Raw genomic sequence first — 20,926 nt, 5'->3', positions numbered from 1 at the left:
ATGCAGACAGGATTATGGAAATGAAGGGTCTGGGCTTCTGGAACTATATTAAAGTTCTGGTTCTTGTTACCCATACATAAAGAAATGCATAACTATCCTAACTTCATTGCTGCCTTACCTCCCTGAACAATCACTGAGCCACTAGAAAAAAAAAACAAACCAAAAGCTCTGTCATGCACCATCATTTATATTTCCAGGCACACATCTGTTCAGCATTTGGCCCTCCTTCCTAGGCTTAGTTCTTTGCATAGAAGACAGCACTGGGGATCCTAAACATTGTGGTCATTTTCCTACAATCTGCTGTTACTTCTCTTTCCTGATCACTATGTTTTTTAACTCCCCTCCTCCCCACTCTTTAAACCTGTTCTTCTCAAGACAGCAACCTTCAGTAGTAACGTGTTATTGCATGTGACTAGAAATGATGGAAAGACTCCTGTAGTCAAAACAAAACTTAGAGCTTTGACCTGGCATTTGAAATATTCAAAATCTTTTCCTAGCTTATCATTGCTTTACTGAGCAGGTAGTAATAACTACAAAGGCAGTAAGGCTTGATTTCTACAAATACAACAAATAATTTTGGTGTCATAAAAAACACTCAAGGACAGGTTTGAATCATTTGATTAAATAAATTGTCAGCAAGGCTAGAATTTAAGTGCAGGACAGTGATGAGAAATCCAAGACTGTTTTTCAGGTGTTGGTTCTGCTATATCTTTTCACTAACTAGATGATGCTCTGAACCACCTGCTGCCTTCTTGATCTCAGCCATCACATTGGTTATGATGTCTAAATATAGGTATGTGTGGTAGGTGGGCCTAATGTGGCTTTCTGCCTATAAAGGGGAAAAATTACTATTCTTTTTCTTAACTGAGAACATTGCATTTTTTTTTAAGTTCCTTCATGTATATACAAATTTAGAACCCAGTCACCAACATAAATGTATCCTTCCTTGACTGATGATGTGCATCTAAAAAGAAGCAGAATAGGGTTTAGCTTGGGAATTACCTGTGTAATGTTACAGATGAATATTTAAAAGATCGTATGAACTCTTGGTGTATCTGAATAATTATCTGTGTACAACATGTATTTAAATATCTTGCAGCACTTAGCTAACTCAATGGTTCCTGAAATACATATGTAACAGTAACCTTGTCTTAAGTTAATGATGTTTTTTGTTAATGTACTCAAAATATATATAATAGTTATATTTCACAAATCTATTAAAATATAATAGAACCCTGTAAATTTAAGGTACCAGACCTCTAATTAGGACATCAGAGGATATTTTCAATACATAAATTCTGTAATAAGATATTTCATCTCTTTCTTTTGTGATAGGAAATACTTAACATGAAAACTTAAATGTTACTCTTCAGTTAGCTGCATATAGCCAAATGAATAAAAGCTATGACATTAATAACAACTATACCTAGTTATGATTGATAGGCCTTTCTACAGTGAGAAAAGATCATCTTGGATACAATCTGTTCTAACAGCCTTGCGATATGTTAATATTTTATTCAGACTAGAGTGAGGATATATTCAGATGTCCTACTCAGTGGAAGGGAAGCAAATGGGTTGCAAATACTACTACTGCCCTGAGGTGTAATAACAGCTCTGAAATCAGAAAGATTTTATTTCTCCCTCCCAAATTACAGGCCAAGCCCATGCCAAGCACCGCAGGAGGTTGAATTTTTCTTGGATTTTACATCAGGTTATGGTTAATGTATTTCTCCTTCTATGAAGGGTCTTATAGTAGAGGCAATAAACTGTCACACAATACTCTAGAAGGCGTGGAATATTTTCTGTGTGCTTGCAAATAGTAACTATTATCATGACTAGCAGAAAACGGACTCCACAATCAGTAAGATTGTAAAGTAGGTATGTTTATTCAGTGATGGGCAGCATGAGGGGTAGTCCCACCAAAGTCATGCGCACGTGACGCGGCAACTTGCCATGGTTATATGCAGTAAAGAGTTACATATACATGAAGTTTCACAATGCACCTATATATATGCATAACCTGTCCCCGCTTCATATTAAAATTAGTTCAAGAAGTCATTTCCATAAGCTCCTCCCATCTGCACTTGCGCAGTGTCTCCTGGTGGTGGTCGCTGGGGGTCGTGGGGATGAAGGTTGGTGACTCTTCCTTGTCACCGTTAGCTGACCGCTTGTCTTTGCACAGACTCAGTTGCTCCTTGGCTCTTGTCCATCTGCAGGACCGGTTTCTGCCAGTTTCTTGAGATAGGCTCACACTCTTATCAAGAGACTAACATTGGTAAGGGGCCCAAGTCTTCTTGCTCTAATTAATTTGCAGAATGCACAATAGTTAGCAAAGACACTAAGTAGCATCCACTAGTTTGATACTGTCAGCGCTCTATCTCTATTTGCTAAGATTCTCCTAACTCCCTCTCTCAATCAGACATAATATGTGACATCAGGTTACAAGTTAACTTGAAAATGTCCACATATAATAAGATCGTGACACTGATGGACAGGTTTTTGTGGCTCAGTTTGTGAAATAAGTAAGTCTAGGTTTCCCATAATCACACCACCACATCTTCCCCAATTTAAAGAAGTATTTTGATGCTGTTCAATACTGTCTGAGATTTAAGTAGCCTGAGCTCTTAGGTGGATGAATAATTTTAAGAGTACAAAATGGTTAAAATACTATTCTTGTGATGTGACTGAATGTTTTATACCAGTCTTGCAAAGAGTTAAATGATTTCAGAAATCGTACTGGTATGGAGAATCTAGTTTCTTATATAAAAGAAGCATTGTTACTCAAGCCACCAGCATCTAGTAATGAAGAAATAAAATCACAGTAGGACTATGCCAGTCCTATGCCAGAGATTTGTTACGAGACTGCTTGAAAGAGAAGAGTACTTAGCTTTTTGATGCTAAAAAGGGATTTATAGCATAGATTAGAGAGGAGACTTAAAACACTTTGTACTTTAGCAAAACAATAATAATAAAACACTATAAGCATACCTAAATGACAAGATCTTCATAATGCAACAACAGGGCAACATCCATTTATGCACATTACTAAATTGATAGCAATAAATCAAGAGCACCATCTACTTATTATCTGAAGTGAACTACTATACCAGCATGTGGTTTCTGCTATTACCCTGGTCAACATACTTTCTCCTTGAGCAGTTAATTCCAGCTGCCTTAATGTCAGGCAACCTTGGCTGTTTGATCTGAAAACACAAAAATAGTATAGATGAAAATAAACCACAAGTGCATAACAGTACTGTTAAAGACCACTGTAGGGACATGAATGGGAGAGCTTTTGCTTGGCATGCAAAGAACTACAAATGCAAGAAGGTGGCTCAATCCTACCTTCATTCTAGCTGTTTCTCACAGCTTTGCACTGCTCGTAAAAAAAATCACTAATTTGGATCCCTGAGCAGAACAGAGATGTGGCAGCTGTCCCTCTTCCACCAGTGTGATGACAGTGTAGAATATTTTTTTGTTCAAGGATATATCTATGCTGCTGTATTTGGCCCTTGGGATGACAGAGGAGTCCCAAGGTCAAGAAAGTTATAGTGCTAGTTCTCCCTTCTTTTCTCTCTCATCAAGTGTTCCTCAGAACTATAAACATGCCTCCTCCCCTTCTCCCCGAGCACAACTGAAATCTATTTGTACCTATTTGTCACCAGTAACTTTGAAAAATTGAAAAATCTTTTTAAAAATAAAAAGATATATTACCTTGCTTTACTTCCATTTCCTCATCCCATTGACTTGCAACAGGCCAGGTCATTTTCAGAGTTAAATACCAGCCAAGTCTACTTTCTACAGCTGGCTCTACATGTGCAAAATTCTAGTCTCTGCATATTTGTCTCTGCTTTCAGCCTTAAGTAACTGGTTCTGAAAAGCTTTGCACAATGTTATTCATATCTGGTTTTGTGGTATGGAGTCCTCAAAGCCAACTTTTGCCATATTTTCAGCCTCTGAATTCAGTGGAATTGCTCGAGTTTTAAACAGGAAGAGAAAGTATCTCATAATTTCTCCTAGCAAAACTTCTGGAAAACAGCACCTGTACTGCCCTCCAGTGGTGGAAGTACAGATATCTGTTTCTGATAGCTTTCACAATCCTACCGTTATGTTTACTTCTCTACACTGCACACAGTTTCAGAAAAGATCTCTAACAAAAGATCTCTAGCCGGCCAAAAAACAAATCTTCAAACAATGATCCGTTCTACATTTTAGTGAGTTTAAAAGGAAATCAAGAGTAACATCTTATTCTCCTTGAGTGTTGGAGGAAAATTCAACCCTAAGTGTATAAAAAGATTTACCATTTTATTATGTCCCATGTAATAAAGAAAAGATTAACCTTTTATTCCAGAAAAGATCCCCCATTTGTTATTTAATTAGTTTTCACTAATTAATTAGAATTTTTAAGCTCCTCTGTGTCTCTAGGAAAAAGTCCCTCCTTTTCTTCTGCTTTTCTTTTGCTGCTCCTCTTCTTCCTCCTGCCTCCTTTCAAAGTCTTAATCCTATTTTTGTATCCCTGGTCTTACACTCCTTCATTCTTTCTTTGTCTGAGAGTTTTCTTAGCTTTGCACTTGCTGGGAATAAAGTTGGACTGGAATTTACAAAAATGTTTTTGGAGGAAGAACAATTTTCTTGCAGATCCCTTTTCAAAATTACATTCTTTATATTTCACTGAGGGGAGTAGCAGGGGGTGGTGGTGAAAAAATATTAGGGCTCCACTAAGAAAGCTGCTGTGAGAGCACTTTTTTTTTTTTTTTAATTATTTTTATTATTATTTTTATGTAGAATATGGATCTACTTTTCATTTTACTTCTTAAGTATTATCCTTCATTAAAAAAGTAGAATCCAAACTTAATCCCTGTTCACACATAGATGGCATCTTCTTTGTTTTATTGTTGAAAAATTACTTGCACTGGAAATGCTGACAAAATCAAGTTATTTACTCCTGAAGGTCTGAACTCTGAAACATTCTGACTTTCCCATTACTGGGTCTCTTCTCTTGGCTTCTGTGTCTCACTTAAAGGCATTTCAAGTTGAGTGGCATGTTTTTGAATCCTTATCAAACTGCACTGGCTATGATTTCTTTCATACACAATAATTTACAATGTTAATTTAGTTAACAGGCTGATTAGTGTTAAAGATTCATATTTTTCCAGTGGCAGATCAGTGGCTTAGCAGACCATTCCTTTCCCTTTGGCAATCAGTCAACATTCCTTTGGCAACTATGGCAATTACACATACAGGAAAAACATTTCTAGAAAAGAACTTATTATATGTCTACCTTACTAGATGCTCACATCAGCAGCTAGACCCTGCTTTGAGAGCTAGAAAACTCACAAGTGATTTGTGACTACAAGTCAGGAGCAATTTGACTGCATAATATGGAACACCTACCTTTTTAGCACGCTGATACTTTCTGCAACTTTAGTGAACTTTGACAGGAAGTCAAGATAGGGCACAGTAACTTTGCCAATACTTGGAATCTGTATTTCAAAATACATAAATCAATACACGCATAAATACAAGAGTAAGTTCTATAGTGATATCAAATATTTTTAAATACTTCATTTGCATTACTAATTTATTATTTTCCTTAAGAAAAATAAGTATCTTATAATTGTGCTTTTGTTATGTATATTTTGCATGACTGCTTCTCAGCAAGTTGTCTACAGTTAAGCAGAACTTGGTAACCCCCCCCCCAAACATGAAAGTCTGCAAGTTTTTTCATAGTGTGAAATAGAGATTTCTCACATCTCTAGCTCTTATCTTTCATGTGCATATATGAAAGCATATTCATTCTTATCAGCACCTTCTCTTGATCCAAAATAATATTTAAAGTGTTTCAGGTGCGTATGTCCCCCTAATGACTCTTTAGGGACTATATAATCAAAGAATTTAACATCAAGCTTAGCTGAAATGTGCTTAGCCTTTTACAGACTGATTTGCTTAATGTGGGTGAGCTGAGCTATTATGTTTGCATTTTAAGCTACAAAAAACAAAGCATAGACTGGGGGCGGGGGGCGGGGAAGATAAAAGTTTCCTACATTTTCAGGACAAAAATTTAGGTGTACAATAACACTGGTGCAGATTGTGCATGAGAATCCTCCCCATTTTTCAATGTGTCAGTTACATTACCATATAAATGCCCAACACTCCTTCAAGTCTTATCTCTGACTATGGTTTATAAATTCACAAGTATGAGAAGTGTGCTGAGACCATCCCCCCCCCCCCCCCCCCCCCGCCGTCGAGACAAAAAGCAGCTGGTACATCTCAGAGTTCACAACCTAATCTATGCACACTCGTAACACTGCATGTTTATGACTAAGCTTTGAGTAATGTCCTTGTTTTTAATTGCAAAATCTGGTAGTAAATGGCAACTCTTTCAACTAGAGTGACAAGCCACAGACAAAATCCTGCTAGAACAAAATTTTAGAATTTAGTTCACATTACTTTTGCAAGTTCTCTATTACTTTCACTTCAACTACTTATATAAGATTTCAACCATATCTAACATCTTTTAAATAATATTTGTCTTGAATCTGCTCCCATTGAAACATGGGGAAATTTTGCACCTAAGAAATAGGAATTGTCTCTAAATTATTATAAACAGCAATGACTTAGCATACCTCTGCCAGCACAGCATCAAATTGAGCTTCTGTTAGACAGAAAAGAAAGATTTCAGTCACACTCCTGAATTCATTCTTTGTGACTGTCAGGGTCTGAGCAACATCAAGCATTTAAAATGCTTTTTTTCAGTTCATCTTCTTTTTCAGTTGTCTTTTGAAGTAAGATCTGCCCAAAGTCCCAGGAGAATAATGTAGGATCTGGGACAGAACTCACAGACATAGCTGTAAAATATATTAGGTAGTCATCATATTCTCCTAAGCCTGGCAAAGTCACATCTTTTTCTGAGAATTCAACACTATCAGTTTATTTGCAGACACATAAGCAAATCAGCTGCTGCTTGTCCACTTATCTGAAGGCAGTAAATAAACAAACACAATTGTAATGGCTTACTAAGAGATCTTTCATCCCTGAAAGTAGTACGTACCATCTTCTGTTTTTGTTTGTTTATTTGTTTGTTTTCCAACAGAATAAAAAATGTTTCGGGACATTACTATTATAAAGTCATCATGTTCTAAGAAAATCATCAGATTCCAAGGTCTGTCTTTCTGCAACTACAACCAAGATAATAAGGGTTTAAAACTTAAGTTTTAAAAGTTAAAAATCTATAAAGTACAACATATAGGTGTGTCCTGCCACCTCAGACAGGATCTCTTTGCCCTGTATTTTATTTGGTTACTGAGATTTGGGTACAGGTATCACATACTAGTGGGTTTAGCATTTGTTGTTCATATGTGGAGCCTACAGTTGACATGTATATTAGTGCACATCAGCCTCTTTCCTTCAAAAAACAGGCCGAGCAACAGAAAGAGTAGATGTACCTGACAGTGCAGCGCAGCTTACAGAGATACCTTGTGTTACACCTCCCACTCTTGGTGGGCCTGAGTGAGAACTACATAAGGCCCAGAAGGCCTGTTTCTTTCAGATTCACGAGCCAAGTTCAGCCACAGCTATGAGCATTTAATTACCTACCACTTGAATCAATGGAGATTCTGTGCACAAATCTGAACCTAGAGGCCAGTTCATATGCATTTATGTTTTTTCCAAAGTTTAATCTAGGATCTGCTGTTAAACAAAACATAACTGCCTTCAAAAGAAGACTTGTTTACAGGAAGCAAGATGGCAAAATACAGCTTCTTGTTATTTACAGTTTTGCTGTAGTTTTATGGGAGACAAGTTTTTTTTTTTTTTTTTTTTAATGCTCATCCCTTTCTTGCACAGAAAGGATACAATCATGGATGTCTTGTACATTTCATTTTGACTCCAAGCCTTTTTGACAAAAGAAGGTATTCAAATGCACAGCTGGATAAAGCTTTGGTGAATTCAATAGAGCTGTCACAGCTTACCTCTGCTATGACTAACCCTAAATCTTAAGCTACATGGCAAGGAGAGAAAGAAAAGTGACATGAGCCATGATGGAGGAAGCCTTAAATGATAATAATTAAAAATTACTTGCAAGAGGAATGTCCACTTTGGGATTAACAGCAAATTCATACTTGATTGACACAAACTATAAATCTTAGTACTCCAGAAAATGAATTTTCTGTGGTAAGTGTACATCATTAAAAATGAGTTCCCAAACAACAAGACATGTATCAAGTTTGGTAATATGATTTAACTGGCAACAATGAACTTGTAGTGATTTAAGAATATAAATGAGACAATAGTCCAAAGAACCAATGGACTTCAGAGAAGGGAATAAAATTAAGACCCTCTTTCCCTACAAACAGGTGGAATAAGTGTGGGGTGAGAAGAGACATGGCTTCCTCTTCCACCCTCTTTCCATCAGTACAAAAAAAATCAATATGGATCTAATGTCTACAGGATCCAGCAAATATCGTATACTTGTGTGGGATGACTTCTCTCAAAGTGCTGAAGGAACTGTGTCCCAAATGCCAAATGGCACAAGTGTTCCTTGGCTATTGCAGCTTGCTACACTAAAATGCACCACTGACTCTGATGCAAATATGGCAGAAAGTACTGAGTGGTCAAGGCTACCTATGAGTCCACAGATCTTGTCCTCTAAATCAAAATCCTTCTATTGCTCAGAGTCCCAGGACTATGAAAATTTAGATTTCAGTACAAATCTGCAGCTGATTTAATTGAGTGCTGCTTGCTGCCACACAACAATGCTCTGTTTTGCATAGACTGAGGTCCTGAGGTAAATGTGATTCCTTGACAGGAAGAGTGTAAGTTACTGAAGTCTTCTGCATTTGTCACTCTGGCCATGACTTGGTTTAAAACAGAATCATCAGAATAAAACAGAATCATCAGAATACAGCAGAATATAGGACATGAAAGGAAGCAGTGTGGCTGGCAACAGCAATGATAGAAAAACAGATATATATATATATACATACATTACATGCATATATTTGTATTCTTGACACAAGACCTAATTCACTGATGTTTTGACTGAGGCAGTATCCAGTACAACTGCAGAGGTTTTGGACTCCTTTCATCTGGTTGCTACTAGTCAGCAAGATCTATCTTCTACACTACCACTTACAAATATGCAGTTTAGTCTACCACTCCAGTGTCCTACTCTAACTTCTTTACCAAATAACAGAGAATTTTATCAGTAAAAGTCTTTTTAGCCATCATCTTGAAGTATATGCATATTAAAGCATTCTCAAAGTCTTAAAAAGCAAACAAAACCCAACAACCTTTTAGTTAAAGCCTGTTATTCTATTAAACAGTTCAGTTACTTAGATGTTTACACTTTTAGGCTTTTGCATGTCAAAAATGCATGTACCAGACACCAGTTCATTAGACAAATTACTCTGCCTTATGAAAAGCTATTATGAATTTTCCACACCAGGAAATCTGAGGCAAACTATACCGTAAGTATAAACAGAAAAGCTAACCAGGAACATAACAATCAGAGAGAGTACAGCATGGCATATTCAACAGTTTCATAAGCGTGGCTCACTGGTGACCTGCTAGACAATGTTAAGTAGTCTGCATCTGCTCTGTGCAACCAGACAGCTCAAACAGTATTTGCAGTTGTAAGCTCTGTTATGTGAGCTCCTGTCAGAAGTTCTGAGAACTGACAATGTTTTAACGCTCAAAGTTTTGAGAGCTGTTGCTCTGTGGCACATTCAGACATGAGGAATCTGTCTTTGCCCGTTTCAGACATATTTTACATGCTACTGTGTCCAGTTCTGGCATCTACCGTGGCTAGTTACGGGCCCCACTGTACAAGACAGACAACGGGATAGTGAAAAGAGTCCAACACAGAGCCACAAAGGTGACTGAGGAACTGAAGCATCTCTCCTATGAAGAAAGGCTTATTAAGAGCTAGGCCTGTTCAGCCTAGAAGAGAGAAGGCTCAGGGGAATCTCAGTGTGTACAAATACCTGAATGAAGGTTGCAAAGAGGACAGAGCCAGACTCTTTTCAGTGGTGCCCAGTACCAGGACAAGAGGCAGTGGGCACAAACTGGCAGACAGGAGGTTCCCTCTGAACATCAGGAACCCCTCTGTGATGTGTGGGTGACAAGAGCACTGGCACAGGTTGCCCAGAGATGTCGTGGAGTTTCCTTCTTGGAGATCTTCAGAAGCCACCAGGACGTGGTCCTGGGCAGCCCGTTCTGGGTGGCCCTGCTGGAGCAGGGGGTTGGGCCAGGTGATCTCCAGAGGTCCCTTCCACCCTCAGCTGTTCTGTGGTTCACCTGTTTTAACAGTCATTAAATCACACGTACTATCAAGTACAGTCTGTCTCATGCAGCAGACCATAGGGTGATTCTACTTACATAGTTAACCCAATTTGACACTTCAAAGGAAGTGTTTTTAAAGTCTGAGGCCATGTTTTCCTTTTGGCACATGTAATTAGAACTTAGAAGTGTGCTTTCTTCCCAAAATGAATGACAGAGTACAATATATTTCTTCCTCTTTCTGTCATGCACCAATCAATCAATTGCACCTTGTTCCTGCCATTCAGTTAACACAGTATAGAAAGCAAATATTAGCAATGGGAATTCTGTGACTTCTGTAGCCTCTCAAAAACTCAGCATGCTATGTACAAAGTAAGACACAATGTACATCAGTGAATTCTCTGTAGAAATGAAAAAAAATAAAGCAGACATTACAAGGCAAAGTGGAAATGGGCTTGGTTTTCCTCTTTGCCTCCTAAGTCCTCTAGCAAAAATGCAGAACTAAACAGCATTTCACACAGGTATAAGAGCCCTTAGCACTCCCCTGGCCCCCCAAAAAGAATAAACAAACAAAACCACTCCAGTCCAAAAGCACGTTTCTATTTCTAAATGTTTCCGTTATGTAGCTCAGTGCTTCAGAAAATTAGGGAGCATGGTAAAGGAGAGAGGCAAGGAGACAGACAGTGAAGGACAGAAGAAAAGGAAAGAAAAAAGATGTGAGAAGAGATAAAAGAGAAGATCAGGGAGGAGAACAGAAGGTTGGAGAAAAGTCAGAAAACACAAGGAAAAAGGTCAAAAGAGAAGTCAAAGAAGAGAAGCCCAGTGGACGTGAAAGATGAAAAAACAAGTTAGAGACAAAGTTTGAGGAGACAGAGGAGAAGGGCAATGAAGGTCAACATTAGAGGAAAAAGGTCTTAGAGAAGGATCAGAATAGAAGGGAAAGGAAGATGAGGGAGGAGGAATACAGGAATGGAGTAGGTCACAGAAAAGAAGATTAAAAGAAAAAGTAAATAAGCAAAGGGAAAGAAAAGAAGATCAGACAACCTGTGGAAAAAAGCTCACACAAGATCAGAGGGAAGATGGTCTGAGAAAAGGTCAGGCAACTGAGGTGAAATGGTCAGATAAGATCAGAAAGGAAATGGTCAAAAAAAAAGGTCAGACAGCATGGGAAAAGTCAGATGATATAAAAGAAAAAAAGTGAAGGCAAGGGGAGGATCCAGCAAAAGAACCTAAGACAACATGAGGAGGAGAGGCTCAGACAATTTCAGGGGAATAACAGGGAGGTCAAGGGAATGAAAAGAAAGTCAAGGGAGGTCAAATAATCTAAGGAATAATAATAATAAAAAAGTCAAGGACATAAAAAAAGAAGGTCAAAGGAGGTCAAGTCCAGGAAAAGAAGGTCAGAAAACCTGGGGCATAAAAAGGTGGTCAGAGAGGGAACTTGAAGGTCAGACAACTTAGGGCATTAAAAATGGGTCCAAGGGGACCAGAAAAGGTAGCAAAGGAAAAAAAAAAAAAAAAAAGGTTGGAAAAAAGTTTGGGAGGTCAAGGGAAGTCAAACAACTTGAAAGGTCAGAGAAGGTGAGCAGGCTGAAGGTTTGGGAAAAGAATATTTGACAGGTTAGGGAAGGTGAGGGAAGGTGAGGGGGCTGATCGTCTGGGAAAAGAACATCTGAGAAGTTTGGGAATAAAAGGAAGTTCAAAGAAGGTGGAGACACGGTAAAGGGACGGTCAGGGACGGTGAGCAGGCTGAAGGTCTGGGAAAAGAATATCTGACAATTTCAGGAATAAAAGGAAGGTCAAACAGGGTCAGAGAAGGTAAAAAGGCAAAGAGGTCAAAGACGGTCAGAGATAGTGAAAGGGCGAAAAGAAGGTCAAACAAGGTCAGAGAAGGTGAAAAGGGGAAAAGAAGGTAAAGGGTCAGAGAAGGTGAGCAGGCTGAAGGTATGGGAAAAGAATATCTGACAAGCTCTGGAATAAAAGGAAGGTCAAAGAAGGTCAGACAAGGCGAGCAGGTGAAAGGAGGATCAGACAAGGTCAGAGAAGGCAAGGAGGCGATAAGAAGGTCAAGGAGGGTCAGAGAAGGTGAAGAGGTGAAAAGGTGGTCAAAGAGGATCAGAGAAGGTGAAGAAGTGAAAATGTGGTCAAAGAATGTCAGAGAAGGAAAAAAGGCGAAAAAAAGGTGAGCAGGTCAGAAGGCGAAAAGAAAGTAAAAAGGGTCAGAGAAGGTGAAAGAAGGTGAAAGAAGGTCAAAAGGTGGAAAAAAGATTGAAGAAGGTCAAAAGGCAGGAAGAAGGTAAAGAAGGTCTGAGGAAGTGAAAGAAAGTCAGAGAATTTCAAAAGGCGGAAAGAAGGTCAGAGGAGGTTTAAAAGCAGAAAGAAAGAAAGACGGTTCAAGAAGTTGAAAGAATCAGAGAAGAACATCAAAAGGCGTAAAGTAGACCGGACAAAGTCAAAAGGCCGAAAGAAGGTAAAGAGTGTCTGAGAAGGTGAAAGAAGGCCAGAGAAGGCCAGAGAAAGGCCAGAGAAAATGCGAAGAGGCCCAGAGAAGGCCAAAAGGCAGAGAGGAGGCCAAGAGAAGGCCAAAAGATGGAGAGGAGGCCCAGAGAATGCCAGAAGTGTCAGAGGAGGCCCAGAGAAGGCCATACAAAATGAGAGGAGGCCCAGAGAAGACCAAAAGATGGAGAGGACCCCAAAAGAAAACGAGAGAAAAAGAAAGGAGGTTCAGAGATGCCAAAAGGCAGAGCGGAGGCCCAGAGAAGGTCAGAGAAAATGAAAGAAGGCCCAGAGAATGCCAAATATCGGAGAGGAGACCCAGAGATTGCCAAAAGGTGGAAAGGAGGCCCAAATAAGTCCAAAAGGCAGAAAACCGGCTCAGAGAAGGCAAGAGAAATTGAAAGGAGGCCTGGAGAAGGCAAAAAGGTGGCATGGTGGTGCAGAGAACACCAAAAGGCGGACCTGAGGCCCTGATAAGGCGAGACAAAATGAAACGAGGCCCAGAGAAGGCCAGAGAAATTGAAGGAAGCACAGAGAAGGCCAGAAAATAATAAAGGAGACCCTGAGAAGGCCAGAGAAATTGAAAGGAGGCCCAGAGAAGGCCAAAATGCGGAGAGTACTCCCAGAAAAGCCCACAGAAAAAGAAAGGAGGCCCAGAGAAGGCCAAAAGGTGGAGAGGAGACCAAGAGAAGGCCAAACAGGTGAGCGGAGGCCCTGAGAAGGCCAGAGAAAATGAAAGGAAGCCCAGAGAAGGCCAGAGAATATCAAAGGAGACCCAGAGAATATTAAAGAAGACCCAGAGAAGGCCAGAGAAAATGAAAGGAGGCCCAGAGAAGGCCAAAAGGAAGAATGGCGGCCCAGAGAAGGCCAAAAGTTGGAGAGGAGGCCCAGAGAATGCCAGAGAAATTGAAAGGAGGCCCAGAGAAGGCCAAAATGCGGAGAGTACCCCCAGAAAAGCCCACAGAAAAAGAAAGGAGGCCCAGAGAAGGCCAAAAGGCGGAGAGGAGGCCCAGAGAAGGTCAAAAGGTGGAGAGGAGGCCCAGAGAAGGTCAAAAGGTGGAGAGGAGGCCCAGAGTAGGCCAGAGAAAATGAAAGGAAGCCCAGAGAAGGCCAGACAATATCAAAGGAGACCCAGAGAATATTAAAGAAGACCCAGAGAAGGCCAGAGAAAATGAAAGGAGGCCCAGAGAAGGCCAAAAGGAAGAATGGCTGCCCAGAGAAGGCCAAAAGTTGGAGAGGAGGCCCAGAGAATGCCAGAGAAATTGAAAGGAGGCCCAGAGAAGGCCAAAAGGTGGAGAGGAGCCCCAGAGAATGCCAGAAGTGTCAGAGGAGGCCCAGAGAAGGCCATACAAAATGAGAGGAGGTCCAGAGAAGACCAAAAGGTGGAGAGGACCCCAAAAGAAAACGAGAGAAAAAGAAAGGAGATTCAGAGATGCCAAAAGGCAGATCTTTTTTTGGGAGGCTTTCCTGGCCTCCTCTCAATTTCTCTGGCCTTCTCTGGGCCTCCTCTCCCAATTTTGGACAACAAAAGGGGCCTCCTTTCACGTTTCTCTGGCCTTCTCTTTGGGTCCTCCTCTCCAACCTTTTGGCCTTCTCTGGGCCTCCCTCGGCCCGAGAGAAGGCTGCCAAAAAAGGAGAAACCGGAGAAGGAAAACTTCTTTCATTTTCTGAGAAGTGGGCCTTTTGCCAAACCTCTCCCTCCCTCTGTTTTTGGCCTTTCGGAGAGGGCCTCCTTTCAATTTCTCTGGCCATTCTCTGGGCCCCTTCTCACCTTTTGGCAAACTTCTCGAGCCTCCTCTCTTTTCTTGGCCTTCTCTGGGTCTCCTCTCCATATTTTTGGCCTTTCTGGCCTCCTTTCTTCCCCTCCTTTCACTTCATTTTCCTGGGAGGGCCTCCTCTCTGCCTTTTCTGGCATTCTCTGGGCCTCCTCTCCAACCTTTTGGCCTTTCCTGGGCCTCCTTCCTTTCTGGCAGGCCCTTCTCTGGCCTCCTTCTTCATTTTCCTCTGGCCTTCTCTGGGCCCCCCCTCCACCTTTTGGCCTTCTCTGGGCCTCCTTTCATTTTCTCTGGCCTTTTTCTCTGGGGGCCCTTCCATATTTTTGGCCTTCTCTGGGCCTCCCTCCGATTTTGGCCTTCTCTGGGCCTCCTTCCCCTTTTCTGGCCTTCTCTGGCCTCCTCTCCCACCTTTTGGCCTTCTCTGGGCCTCCTTTCAGATTTCTCTCTGGCCTTCTCTGGGGCTCCTCCAATTTTTGGCCTTCTCTGGAGAAGGCCCTCCTCCACCTTTTGGCCTTCTCTGGGCCTCCTTTCATTTTTCTCTGGCCTTCTCTGGGCCTCCTCTCCACCTTTTGGCCTTCTCTGGGCCACCCCTCCTTCCCGGCCTTCCCCCTGGCCCTCCCCCTTTTGGCCTTCCTCTGGCCCCCCTTTCCCCCTTTCTTGGCCTTCTGGGCCTCCTCTGGCCCCCCTTTTGGCCTTCTCTGGGCCCTTTCATTTTCTCTGGCCTTCTCTGAGGCCTTCCTCTGGAAAAGGCCTTCCTTTCCTTCTCTCTCGGCCCTTTCTTCTGTCCTCCTCCTCTCCACCTTTTGGCCTTTCTCTGGGCCTCCTCTCATTTTTTTGGCCTTCTCTGGGCCTCCTCTTCTGAGACTTCTGGCCTTCTCTGAAACCCCTCCTCTCCACCTTTTGGCCTTCTCTGGGCCCCCTTTCATTTTTCCTGGCCTCCCAGGGTCTTCTTTCATATTTTTTGGCCTTCTCCCCCCTCCTTCTTCTTTTGGCGCTTTCTCTGGCCTCCTTTCTTTTCTCCTCTCTGGGCCTCCTCTTACCCTGGCCTTCTCCGGGCCTCCTCTCCGCCCTTCTCTGGGCCGCCTTTTGGCCTTTCTCCGGGCCGCCTCTCCTTTTCCTGCCTTCTCCGGGCCCGCCTCTCCTTTTTGGCCCCTTCTCCGGGCCGCCTCTCCGCTTTTGGCCTTCTCCTCGCCTCTCCTTTCCCGGCCTTTCCGGGGCCTCCGCCGTTTGGCTTCTCCGGGCCGCCTCTCCTTTCCTCCGCCTTCTCCGGGCCGCCTCTCCGCCGTTTCCGGGCCGCCTTGTCTTTGGCCTTCTCTCTGGGCCTCCTTTCTTTTTCCTTCTCCGGGCCCTTCTCTCCCTCCTCTCCGGCCCTTTTACTTCCTGGGCCGCCTTCTCCGCCGCCTCTCCCCCATTTCTCCTGGGGCCGCCTCTCCTTTCCTCCGGCCTTCTCCGGGCCGCCTCTCCGCCATTTGGCCTTCTCTGGCCTCCTCTCCTTTCCTCCGGCCTTCTCCGGGCCTCTCCTCTCCACTTTTGGCCTTCTCCTGGGCCGCCTCTCCTTTTCCTCCGGCCTTCTCCGGGCCAGCCTCTCCTTTCCCTGGCCCTCTCCGGGCCGCCTCTCCTTTCCTTGGCCTTCTCCGGGTCGCCTCTGCTTTCCTCTGGGCCTCCGGGCCGCCTCTCCTTTCCTCCGGCCTTCTCCGGGCCGCCTCTCCGCCATTTTGGCCTTTCCTTCTCCGGCCGCCTCTCCTTTCCTCCGGCCTTCTCCGGGCCGCCTCTCCGCCATTTGGCCTTCTCCAGGCCGCCTCTCCTTTCCTGGGCCTTCTCCAGGGCCCTCTCCACCTTTCGCCGGCCTTCTCCGGGCCGCCTCTCTGCTTTCCTTTCCTGGCCTTCTCCGGGGGCCGCCTCTCCGCCTTTGGCCTTCTCCTGGCCTCCTCTCTTTTTCTCTGGCCTTCTCCGGGCCGCCTCTCCGCCTTTTGGCCTTTCTTCTGGGCCGCCTCTCCTTTCCTCCGGCCTTTCTGCGGGCCGCCTCTCCGCCGTTTGGCCTTCTCGGGCCGCCTCTCCTTTCCTCCGGCCTTCTCCGGGCCTCCTCTCCGCCTTTTTTGGCCTTCTCCGGGCCGCCTCTGGCCTTTCTCTGGGCCTCCTCCGGGCTGCCTCTCCGCCGTTTGGCCTTCTCTCCGGGTTCTGGCCCTCTCCTTTCCTCTTTTGGCCTTCTCCGGGCCGCCTCTCCTTTCCTCTGGCCTTCTCTGGGCCTCCTGCCTCTCCGCCTTTGGCCTTCTCCGGGCCGCCTCTCCTTTCCTCCGGCCTTCTCCGGGCCTCCTCTCTGCCTTTTGGCCTTCTCTGGCCTCCTTCTTTCTCTTGGCCTTCTCCGGGCCGCCCTCTCCGCCTTTTGGCCTTCTCTGGGCCGCCTCTCTCTCCTCCGGCCTTTTGGCCTTCTCTGGGCCTCTCTCTCGCTTTCCTTGGCCTTCTCTGGGCCTCCTTTCCTTTCCTTGGCCTTCTTTGGGCCTCCTCTCCACCTTTTGGCTTCTCTGGCCTCCTCTCTCCCTTCTCTGCCTTTTGGCTTCTCTGGGCCTCCTTTCATTTTCCTCTGGCCTTCTCTGGGCCTCCTCTCCACCTTTTGGCCTTTCTCCTGGGCCTCCTCTCCTTTCTTTTTTTGGCCTTCTCTGGGCCTCCTCTCCTTTCCTCTGGCATTCTCTGGGCCTCCTCTCGCCTTTTGGCCTTCTCTGGGCCTCTCTTTCATTTTTTCTCTGCCTTCTCTCTCCTTTGGGCTCTCCTCTCTCTGCCTTTTGGCCTTCTCTGGGCCTCCTCTCTGCCTTTTGGCCTTCTCTGGGCCTCCTTTTTATTTTCTCTGGCTTCTCTGGGCCTCCTCTCCTTTTCCGGCCTTCTCTGGGCCTCCTCTCGCCCTTTGGCCTTCTCTGGGCCTCCTTTCTTTTCTCTGTGGCCTTCTCTGGGCCTCCTCTCTCCACATTTTGGCCTTCTCTGGGCCTCCTTTCATTTTCTCTGGCCTTCTCTGGGCCTCCTTTCTGGCCTTCTCTGGCCTTCCTCTCAACCTTTTGGCCTTCTCTGGGCCTCCTTTCATTTCTCTGGCCTTCTCTGGGCCTCCTCTCTGCCTTTTGGGCTTCTCTGGGTCTCCCTCTGCCTTTTGGCCTTCTCTGGGCCTCCTCTCCGCCTTTTGGCCTTCTCTGGCCCCCTTTCTTTTCTCTGGCCTTCTCTGGGCCTCCTCTGCCTTTTTGGCCTTTCTCTGGGCCACCCTCTTTCTCCTTTCCCCTCTTTCTCTCGGCTTTTCTCCCCTCCTTTTTTGGCCTTCTCTGGGCCGCCTCTCCTCCTTTGGCCTTCTCTGGGCCCTCTCTTCTCTCCTCTGGCCTTCTCCTGGCCTCCTCTCCACCCCCTTTTGGCCTTCTCCGGGCCGGGGGCCTTCTCTGGGCCCCTCTCCTCCTTGGCCTTCTGCCTCTCCTTTTTTTGGCCTTCTCTGGGCCTCCTTTCATTTTCTGGCTTCTCCGGGCCTCTCTCCTTTCCTCCGCCTTCTCCGGGCCGCCTCTCCGCCGTTGGCCTTGTCCGGGCCGCCTCTCCTTTCCTCCGGCCTTCTCCGGGCCGCCTCTCCGCCTTTTGGCCTTCTCCGGGCCGCCTCTCCTTTCCTCTGGCCTTCTCCGGGCCGCCTCTCCTCCTCTTCCTCCAGGCTGGCCCCTCCTTTTCTCTGGCCTCCTCCGTGCCGCCTCTCTGCCGTTTGGCCTTCTCCAGGGCCCCTCCTTTTCTCTGGCCTTCTCCGGGCCGCCTCTCAGCCATTTGGCCTTCTCGAGAGGGCCGTCTCTCATTTTCTCTGCCTTCTATCTCAACCCAGAACTACCAATGTAACCCAAAACTACCCTTCCTGAATTGTCCTCTATGCTGTATGGACTCCAGCCACCTCGCACACTGCTAGACAACTCCCCCTCCCCCTGCCGCCACCCCCCACCACACGTACTATTTGCCCCTTGACTTAATTCTCAGGGGTCAGAATCCATCCTCACTGTGGACCACAGAGGCCAACTAGGATGTTCCCAGTGTCTTCTTCATCCCCTGAAAAGAGGAGTCACCCAGAGGTGGACCAATAGGCTACCAAACCAAAAACAACGCCTGTTTTCCGAGTTCTCTCCACTCACCTTCCCGATCCTGGTTTAGCGCTTCCATTTCGCCATGCCAAGCCAAGGTCACGTGGGTTAGACCAAGGAGAAAGAACAGACAAACGTGACAATCCACAAAACAGTCTATACCCACTCCTCTTCTTTCCTCCCCTACCCCAACAGCCAAGAAGCCCCAGACCCACGCCCCCAGCCCAGTACCGCTTTGCTCACCGAACATCCTAAAGAGAAGCATCAAGCTCCCTGCTCCTCCCATGCTCAGAGCATCTCCAGCATTTCAGGAACTGGAACCCTTGATGTCTGGCGCGCCTCAGAAACATGGCAGGAGATGCACTCTGCTGTCGCAAGGTGCTTGCGAAGCCTGCCCGCCAGGCAAAACAGACTAACTAAACCACCAACCATTCATGGCCCACAGTGCCGTCCACTCACTCCTGTGCCTCGTTCAAGTTTCCAGATTAGTCCGTGCCTATGACCTGGGCTACAAGAAACACAAAGAGAAGGTCATATCCCTGATGTACACACAAACAGTACAGCTCCTTGCAGAGAACTCAAACACAGAGAGACCAGAACCAAAAAAAAAACTTCAGGCCCACAAATGCCTAAAGGCCATGAATGCACAGCAGCCCCAGCAGGGGTAATCACAGACTTATCCTTTATAAGAAAAAGCTGACCCTGCTCAGTCTCCTGGTAATACTGCTCCTATGTGGTCAAGCCCTTGCGGTGCATACTGAAGCTTTGGAATCCTCTGGAGAGTTATGCAAATGGCTTGATATATCTAGACATTAAAACATAACCCAGAAACAGAAGCGTACATCACCGTGTCCCAAAAACAAGTCAGCCGGCAGCCTCTGCTAAGTATCCCTCTAGTAAGTGCATTCCAAGCACTTAAAATCTAGAAGGCTGCAAGGTCTAAAGACTCTACAGCCAGCCAAAACAGCAGGCTAAAGCTCCGGAAATATAACAAACTGTCCCTAACCCTGAAAAGACTACACCTTCCCTGCCTACTGCTGCTGGTTTCAGATACATACTTGCAGAGGGAGCTCAGATGATACTTTTACCCTAAACCCTGCTCCATCACTTTGCCACAATGTTGATAATATTTGACATACAGGTGAAGTATAAGGTCACATTCACAATAAGCCCCATAATTCTGCAAAAATCTGAAGAGAACTAGAACCAGAAAGCAAACACACAAAGTAACATTGTCATGCTACCTATAAACATATAAGAATTACTCACCTGAAGAAGAGCTGCATGCAATAAAGGCACCTATTATATATACATATATATTATATAGATTGCTTTACTCTAACAGATCCTACAGATGTACCTCAAAAAGATGTGCTTATGGGTCTCAACCTGGAAACACATCAGTCCATGACCTCTGACCCACCTAAAGAACCCTGCAACTGACTGAAGGAAAAACAAAGCACTTACCCCAAAGAGCAGCTCAGGCAGAATGAGCTCTCTGAGGGGATGCCTGCGACTTATATACCATTAGGACCCACCTGGCACCCCACCCCAATCACCTGGGAAAGGGGAGGGGCAAAGCACAACAAAGGAGAAAGAGAGCAGGAGGAGCAGCAGCTGTGGGTTTTTTTTTTTTTGTTTTTTTTTTTTTTTTTTTTTTTTTTTTTTTTTTAATCTTTATCTGGCTTAGCTCAACAGCCTGCAGAATGCAGACAAGAGAACTGGGCTGTTTCTTGAAACAGCCGTTCCGTGCTTTTGCTTCAGCTTTGAATATTGAAATGACAATATGACCAAGCAAGTAATTGAAACTATTTCAGCTGGAAGTAGCTCAAACCTTTCTTTACATAAGAAGAAAAATCTAGGAGCGTAACAGATTACACGCAAAAAAAAAAAATTAATGTAATAACATCAGTCGCAGCACAAATCACGTACTTGAGTAGGCTATCTGAAAACCAAAAGGCTATGCTGATGGGTCAAAACACAATACAGGACACTGGATCCGGGCCCTCTGCTGCACTGACTTAAAACCATCCCCACACTCACCAAGGCACAACCCCAACCCAAACACGGACACAGCATTTCAGCCTCAACATGGCTTTGGGAACTGCTGGAAAACAGGCTTCATGCTCAGTGAAGCGTGCTCAGGCTACACGGGATGGGGCTTCAGGCACCTCTTCACCTACAGAAGAAGACCGCCATCAGGAACTGCCATGCCAGACAACTTTTTTCCTCTACACCACCCTTCTCAGGACCCATGTGGCATTCAAGTGACCTGCGTTTAATTGATCTTAAAAA

At 44.7% G+C, this 20,926-nt stretch overlaps 1 long non-coding RNA gene across 1 annotated transcript; it reads right to left on the bottom strand.

Moving 5' to 3' along the window:
- Positions 1-1,862: 1,862 nt before the first annotated feature.
- On the bottom strand, positions 1,863-3,982 carry LOC118245091 (uncharacterized). Its single transcript, XR_004777756.2, has 3 exons — positions 3,715-3,982; positions 3,145-3,203; positions 1,863-2,299 (listed from the first exon to the last, which is right to left on the bottom strand). It is a non-coding gene; the product is annotated as an uncharacterized LOC118245091 (long non-coding RNA).
- Positions 3,983-20,926: the final 16,944 nt, after the last annotated feature.

The sequence above is a fragment of the Cygnus atratus genome, chromosome 1 (assembly GCF_013377495.2).
Source record: "Cygnus atratus isolate AKBS03 ecotype Queensland, Australia chromosome 1, CAtr_DNAZoo_HiC_assembly, whole genome shotgun sequence".
NCBI classification, from domain to species: Eukaryota; Metazoa; Chordata; class Aves; order Anseriformes; family Anatidae; genus Cygnus; species Cygnus atratus.
The sequence above is the reverse complement of the archived record's forward strand: the minus strand, read 5'-3'. Positions and strand labels throughout refer to the sequence as shown.